The 8,607-nt window shown below is 37.6% G+C and overlaps 1 pseudogene; it reads right to left on the reverse strand.

Moving 5' to 3' along the window:
- Window positions 1–403: 403 nt before the first annotated feature.
- LOC122748597 lies at window positions 404–8,297 on the reverse strand (annotated as a pseudogene).
- Window positions 8,298–8,607: the final 310 nt, after the last annotated feature.

Consider the following 8,607-nt stretch of genomic DNA (forward strand, 5'->3'; position numbering starts at 1 on the left):
ACTTGGTATCTAAATATATTTAATTATATTTATTTTAAATATAATTATACATAGTAAAAATAAAAAGTAAATATAAATGTATATTTACTTTTACAAAGTAAGTGGCTATGTGGAATATAAATTGTTATGAAATTTCATAACTGAAATTTAATGTCCACATATATGCATAGATAATCATGTAGATATGTGTTTTACTATATATCTAGTAAATATTTAGTTATATATACATATGCAACTATTTCTCTCTATAAAACTAATTATGTATCTATCCATCTACATGGTAAATATAGACTGTGTGAATTGATACTCCACCCATGTTGGGATTATCCCCTGATATTTTATGGAGAATGGCATTTTGGGAATATTGCCTAATATTTCATGGAGAATGGCATTTTGGGAATATTCACACCTTTAATTCAAACCATCCAAGGACAAAGTTAATGCCAATCCAAGCATAGATACTTTCTTGTTTCCCTGAAATAGTCCCAGCATGATATGCATTGAAATATTTGTCAGAAGGTCTTCCAGTATCACTTTTTTGGGCTTTCAGGATGTATTCTCAAACCAGCTGTACATAGAATGTAGAGAGGGGTCTCTGCATTTTGCTTGTGGCACGTTATTTGCAGTAAAACTCAAAAATGTGTAAATACAATCACTGGCTTTTTCTGGAGAGGCAGCAAATACTGAAATGCCTGACTTTAATTTCATATCCATTGGCTTTTGGCTTTTGGCCATCATGTGTCAAATCCTCCCCAAATCATGTGGATTAACACTGTGCCCTGACCATCAATAGACAAAAATTTGAGATCCACTACTGTGGGTCACTTTACTATCACAATTGATGTTGGGATTATTGGTATCAGCTTCAAGTATTAGTAACTTGTGCCAGGCCCCTGGGAAACTTCTTATCCTTTGACAATCATTCATACTTATTTTGGATTAAGATGACGTAGAAATGCAAGGAAATAGCAGCAGTCAGGATTTCAATGACAATAATTGGGCACAGATTAGTGTTCAAAATTCAAGGACACCATTCTGGAGAGAAACCATCATGCCAAGAAGCAGGAAGCAGAGGCAAGAGATGCTGATCCTCTCATGCTGAAGTACTCTGTTCTAAAAATGGATTTTGATTGACATCTTTGTTTTCATATTACCTAAAATTTCTCCTAAATACATCCACTATCCCTCCTAGAGAGCCATAACAAAGGTGTTTTTCAAGGAAAAAAGAAAGAGGAAAGAGATTTAAGCTTTGCCTAAGTTCTTCTAATGCTGAAAAGGCTTTAGCTATAGTCCCATGACTTTTTATTTTTATGACTTTTCAGAGAACTGGCGTAGTTAAGTATGGAAATACTCATCACTGTCTGGCCATTTGGTGATAAAGTTTTTGGCCCTGGCAACCAATACCACAAAATAAAAATAGAAATGATGTTCAGTCCTTTGCAGCCTTTTTCTGCTTTCTGCAGCCACTGGGGACAGAATAATGGGAAAACAGGCAATGGTGCTAAAAACACATTGTTTTTTAGCCTATCCCTAAACTTAAATTTGATTGTTAGTATTCTAAATGGAAGATCCCTGTCCAAAGTTTAACAAGTAGACCTAGTGATAGAGGAGCTGAATTGTATCAGTCTTGAAATTGGTATTAGGTCATTGCATTGTTGTTGTTTGTCCTTTGTTCTTGAAGAACACTATGATATCAAGGTGATGTCATGACTTGCACTGAATTGTATTTGTGAGGGAGGGCTGTGCAAAGTAAGCAACCTCACTCTTTCCTCCAGAGCCATTGGTGTCCAGCGGCAAGATATAGATCAGGATGAATGGTGATAGCCCCCAGCTTATGTGACTTGCCCAGGGTCACACAGCTACTAAGTGTCTAAGGTGACTCAGGTCCTCCTGACTCCAGGGCCAGTGCTTTATTCACTGTGACACCTAGCTGCCCCTGGTCATTGCATTTTGTACTCCTAAAGATAAAATTCTGCCCAAAAGATCACCATAAAAAAATTGCAGCTTAAACACTATTATCAGTTTCTGAGGATTAAGAGATAGCAGTTCTATGTAGAATTTTAGATCCTCCAAATTGTCAGTATACACATCTGGTCTATATTGTACAAATTGCCCCCCCCCCATGATACTAACTGCCCTGTAGATGAGGAACTTGAGGTTTATAGAGGCTAAAGGGGGGTAAAAATAGGACATTTAATTCAATTTAAAAATAATTTATTAAATGCCTACTCTGTATAAGGCACTTTGCAAGGCACTGAGGGAGGATACCAAGACACAGCAGAACAGTCCCTGGTCTCTAGGAGCTCACATTCTATTGTAAGGGGGAGGGGGATACAATTTATTATTTTTTTAAGAAACAGGAAATGATTCATTACTGATCAAGATTTAGTAAGGGAGCTAAGGTTAAAAATGTCATGCTCAAGATCATTCAGGTAGTAAGTGATGAAGCTGACATTTTATTTTAAATCCTTAGATACCAAACCCAATATTCTTTCCACTGAGCCTTGCTGTGTCCTATGGAAATTGATTGGGTGTACAGAATGAGAGAGAGGAAGGAGTCAGCTATTTATATACTGTCAGACTAACAGCTGAATAGAACTAAGACCAGCATTACTAAAAAGCAAAAAGAAAGAATAATAATTTAAAAATGCTTCAATCAAACCAACCAAATCTTGGGCTTTTTAAACAAGTAAAGGATCATCAAAAAATGTGAAATGAATAACAGAAATCAAATAGAAATCAAGTATAATAATAATATGCAGGTTTAACCAATTTAAATTTATTACCACAACAAGGAAAAGAGCCCAGAAGGCAAACTAGTTTTCACAATTTCACCCTCCTCTCCCCTTTCTTTTTTTCAAAAATATATCTTATTCTGCATATTTAGTCCATCACCTTTCTGTCAAGATGTGGGTAGCATTCTTTATTATAAGCCCTTCTGGTATCATGGTTGGTCATTGTATTGATCAGGGTTCTTAAGTGTTGCAAAGTTGTTCATTTTTTATAATATTGCTGTTATAGTATAAATAGTACTTTAAAACTCCTTCCCAGTACCTGGGGTTCAGAAAATGGTTGAACCACTAGCCCTGAAAATAAAAACAAGTAAGGAAGTACTCTTTTTCTTTTTTAGTGAGGCAATTGGGGTTAAGTGACTTGCCCAGGGTCACACAGCTAGTAAGTGTTAAGTGTCTGAGGTCGGATTTGAACTCAGGTACTCCTGACTCCAGGGCCGGTGCTCTATCCACTGCGCCACCTAGCTGCTCCAGGAAGTACTCTTGATAATACTGTTGGATCTCTTGGCAGAGGGCAGAAGATTGTTGGTGATTAGAGCAATCACCTGCCTTGAAGGGAAAGAAAAAAACCTCCTATTTGGAAAAGGGATGTGGGGTATTAATTAACTGGCATCCAAGAATGAGGGGCCCAAGAGTTACTGGGGAATACTTGAATTTAAAGTGCAGACACAGAATTAGGTGGGTACACAGTGACATTTTAAAGTCAGGACTGTCTGCTCAGACCCTGGGGGACTCATCCTGTCAGGGTACAAGTAGAATGAGTTTGTAACAGTTTCCCCTTTTGTCAGTTTTTATCTCTTTTTATAGGAGTACTGAACATCCCCTTCATTCCTTACCCTGTTAAACCGGATGGTTGTGAATCAGTGTAAACAGTGCATTGGTGGTGCTCTGGGGTGGGACAGAAAGCCCAAAAGTGTCCTGTGCCTACCTAAAGCTTTGCTTTTAGTCATTGTTTTCACTTTTTTCTAGCCCATTTTTCATATTATTTTTGGAAGTTTATTTTTATAGGTCTTGTGGAAGCTAATTTGATTACAGTTATAAATGGTATGAATTTTTAGCATAAAATAAGCAGATCTTTAAAAAACCCTATCAATTATATTGAAAATAGCTGTATAATTATTTATATATGCAATTTTGCCTTTGGTTTCTTCTCATGCTTAAACTGTGTCCTAGTTGTGTTAGGCACTTTTAAGATGTTTTAACTCTTTCAAATCATTAGTTTAAAATTATACTTATTTGGTCCAGTGCCTCTGCTACATATTTGTGTCTCTGACATTTTTGCTATATTTCATCTCTCCTATTCTTGAAACTCTCTCCTCCCTTTCCTTCAATCGCACTAAATTCTTTTTTTGTTTTCTTTTGTTTTTTTTGCAGGGCAATGAAGGTTAAGTGACTTGCCTAGGGTCACACAGCTAGTAAGTGTCAAGTGTCTGAGGCCAGATATGAACTCAGGCCCTCCTGAATTCAGGGCTGGTGCTTTATCCACTGTACCATCTAGCTGCCCCCTCTAAATTCTTTCTTTTTAAATGTTTCTTTCTCTTTAATATTTTATTTTTCTCAATTACATGTGAAAAAATTTAACCTTTGTTTTTTACAATTTTGAGTTCCAAATTATCTCCCACTCTCTCTCTACCTTCCCACCCCCCTCATTGGGAAGATAGGCAAATTGATAAAAGTTACACATCACACTAAATTATTTTTATTCTCTTCCTGTGTACCTGACCTGTCCTATTCAGTCTTGTATCTTCATCTTCTTCTTCTTCTTCTTCTTTTTCTTCTTCTTCTTCTTCTTCTTCTTCTTCTTCATCATCATCTTCTCCTCCTCCTCCTCCTCCTCCTCCTTCTTCTCTCCTAAAATGTTGGATTTCTCTGGGGTTCTGTCTTTGAACATTTTGTCTTTTTCTATATTTTTCCATGACAATCTTTTCCCCTTGTATTCTCCTATAGCTCAGTTTTTTTAATCCTTCCTCTTTAATGGTACTTACCCTTGGGGAGCTGGACTTCAAAGCTGTCTTAGCCTCCTCCTGCTATGGGGAATTATTGTTTCACTGGCTTTAGTCTCTGTCCCAGGTAAATTCTGGAGGGACAGAAATGGGTACTGGCTGGATGTTAGGCCCTTTTCCTCAGGCTTAGTGGAGGGCCAGCATATTGTGCTCTAGTATCCTCTATTTCTCATTTCTCTGCTCTGCTGCAGTAAGAGCTTTTCATTCTTTAGTCTCATCCTGAGCAAGCTTCTGCCTTATAGTTTGTCAGGGCACAAGGAGAAGAGTGGTGATGTGTGCAGAGTTGTTTTTTTTTTTTTTGCAAACCTCCTGAGCAGGCTTGTGTTGCCTTGATTGAATGTGCTATTAGGTGGAGGAGAAGGTGTCGAGTGACTGAGTTAGTGATTGGGGTCATTAGGGCTTTTGGTGTCTTAGACAATGTAGAAAGCTGAAATTTTATCTCTTGTGTATATTCCCATTTTGATAAGGTTTGAGAGGTCATACAAATTGGAGAAAGTGTCTAGCCCTCCATCTTGATGGTCATGTGTCCCATGACAATCTTATTTGTTCCCATGAGTTCAATTTTGCCCCATATGAATTGACTTAAACTTCTAGCTTAGTCATACCATCTTCTATCATATCTGCATTTTCCAATAGCCTGCTGGGAATTTCTACTAGGATGCCCAATATCCACTTCAAAATCTCTGAAACTGAGCTTATTATCATAAGTAGCCAGATGGTTTATAGGATTAGAGTACAGGGCCTGGAGTCAGGAACACCTGAGCTCAAATTTGTACTCAGATATTTAATGGTTGTATGATGCTGGGCAAGGCTTTTAACTCCTCTCTGCTTCAGTTTCATTATCTGTACAATGGGGATACTAAATATAGCTCTTGACACCCAGGGTTTTATTGAAAAAATAAAATAATATTTCTAAAGTTTTACAAACCTTAGATTGCTACATGAAGGTTAGTAAAGTATTTTGCAAACTGTACATTGCTATGTAAATATTAACTATTATTATCTTTACCCTACAAATTATGTTCCTCTTCCTACCTTCCTACTTCTATTTGTGAAGTTTAAAATCAAAATGTTTGACTAAAATTTAATGTGTGGTTGCCTTAAATTAGAAGTTTATAGCACCAATCTTTGGGCAAGCATTTATTAAAGTATTTAGAAGTTAGCAAAAGAGAGAGGAAGAACACGTGGAGTTCAGCAGGAAAAAGCCTATCTCCCTGGACCTGCTGCTGCTCCCTCGACCTCCAACCTAAAGAAGGATCTCCTGTTCTTTTTGAGCAGAAGCTCCCTGTGGGACCGCCCAGGCATGGTACCCACACACAGCTCCAAGCTAATTGACTGGTAGCATTGATTGACTTGACTTACAGGCAGTTCTATGGATAGATGTAACTTCGGATGCTAGTCACATGCTTTCTCCTCAGGGTGGCACTGCCCTGGTTCTCACAATGTCTTTCTCAGCAGGGGGTGGCACTCTGATTCTCACATATTAATGGTATCAACAGTTTCACAGGGGCCCAGGATAAAAAAAAAGAACTCCTTCCCCCCCCAAAAAAACCCCCAAACTTTTTGTTATCCTTGACTCATAAGAAAGGAAGGAAATACGTATTTATTAAGTGACTACTGTGTGCCAAGGGCTTTAAAATATTACCTCATTTGATCCCTAATCCAATGACCTTGGAAAGAGAGAGATGTGGGCAATTCACCCATCCTCCCTACCTAAGAAATCAAGGGACACGTATTGAATTAGCATGAATAGCTTATATTTACAGAGGAAGTAAAAAGTCCAAGAAATGAGACCATGGTTTTGCTTTTTGTCTAGAAACTCCTTGAGAGAACAAGAGAAGTTGAGTCTATTTGCTTTTTTTTTCACTGTTCACTGTCCAGGAAGAAGTTAGAAAGTGGTGGCTGAGAAAGGACTGGATTGGACCAACCATATTTGATCTAATTTCAGTGAGAATGAACAGTCGTTAATCATGTAAGTAGAAGAATGTATGCAAATATTCAGTGAATAGATTGTCTTTTAAGAAATGGAACTTTTAATTTGTTATAACTGTGAAAAGCCATATTATCTATTGGCAAATGCTAGGCATAAAAAGTAAGAAAAACCTATAAATATGTTATAATTGATGATGAAAATAAGAGATTACAATGGAGTATTAACACTCCCCAAATGACAACTTTAAATAATTCCTCAAACTTGGACAGTTGCCATAGGGTAATAGCTACTCTATAACTTTGGATGGATAATTTTACAACCTCTTCCACATTTTGTCTGCAGCATTTAATGTGATTTTTGTATAGGGCTCTGATCTCCATATTGTGAATTTATGATGGAAGTGCATAAGCAATCACACAAATGTAATGAAAACTGATACAAATTGGAATACTGCTTTTTTAAGTAAAGAAGAGCTTGGGGGTGGGGCATACAGATTATCTTTGATTTCCAAAAATGAGGATTAATTTTCTGCCCTCCCTCCTTTTGAGAAAAACAAAAAGCTTAGCTATCTAATATTTGTAGGAGTTGCTACTTAACTACCTTAGTCTTAGAATCTAGCAAATATGTAGGATTCTTCAGTCAATATGCAGACATCATCCACTAGGACCTGAGGGATTTTCTACCACTGGCAATAACAATCATTTCTCACTCCATTACTGAAGAAAGTGGCTGAGATGTGTATATATTTAAACTATATTTTATTTTTCAATGTTTTACCATATTAATTCCTTTTTTGTTTGTTTTTTTGTTTGTTTTTTTGTTTTTTAGTGAGGCAATTGGGGTTAAGTGACTTGCTGAGGGTCACACAGCTAGTAAGTGTTAAGTGTCTGAGGCCGGATTTGAACTCAGGTCCTCCTGAATCCAGGGCCAGTGATTTATCCACTGTGCCACCTAGATGCCCCCATATTCATTCCTTTAATGGTCATTGACAACATTCCAGTATTAGACTTAATTACATGCCACTTACTAAGAAGAGAAGGGGACTGTAATATTAGGAAAGAGACTCCAGACAAATGCCTATTATAGAATTCTGAAGTTGAGTAGGTAGGATTATAGCCATGACAGGACCTTAGAAGTCATATTGTCCTATTTCCTCATTTTACCAATGAGGGAACTGAGAAGTATGGAACAACTAAGTGACCTTCCTATTGGCTCATAGATCTAGACCTGGAAGGGACATCACTTAGGCAACCAAGGTCAATTCACTCATTTTATAGATGAGAAAACTGAATCCCGGGGAGGTTTAAGTGACTGTATTCACTTTATATGACTACATACACATGTAAGTGGCAAAACCAAGATTTGAACTCAGGCCTTCTCCTTGTATTATGCCATGCTAACATGATGACTTCTTGCCTTACAAAGGGTGAAACCAATGCAGAAGTAGTTTGCACAGAGGAGCAGTGGTTCTCTCATGTGTTCTTGAGTTTCCTGCGGGGGGTGAGGGGGAGGGACCAGCCCAAACCCAAACTTTGTTATTGCCTCATTGAAGGCTTCTAACAGCTGCATTAGTCTGTTGGGAACTTTTGCTTTTGGTGACAGTTTTATGCTAGGGCTCCAGGGAAGAATATAGATGGGCCAAGAGGCTGGAGCCCATGGGGATGATTACCTAGTGCATGCCTAGACTCTGCGTGGAGAATACCGCCTACTGAGCAATTTCCTACCTCTTTGCCAGTACCACTTTAGATAAAGAATAGCTAATAAAAACACTGGAAAGAAAAGCATTCTTTTAAATATTTTAAAGAATTGCCATTTGATGTCTTCAAATATTTTAGACTTTGGAGCTAAGTGCAGAGAATAATTATGCTATAATGGGTGA

The sequence above is a fragment of the Dromiciops gliroides genome, chromosome 1 (genome assembly GCF_019393635.1).
Source record: "Dromiciops gliroides isolate mDroGli1 chromosome 1, mDroGli1.pri, whole genome shotgun sequence".
Taxonomy (NCBI): domain Eukaryota; kingdom Metazoa; phylum Chordata; class Mammalia; order Microbiotheria; family Microbiotheriidae; genus Dromiciops; species Dromiciops gliroides.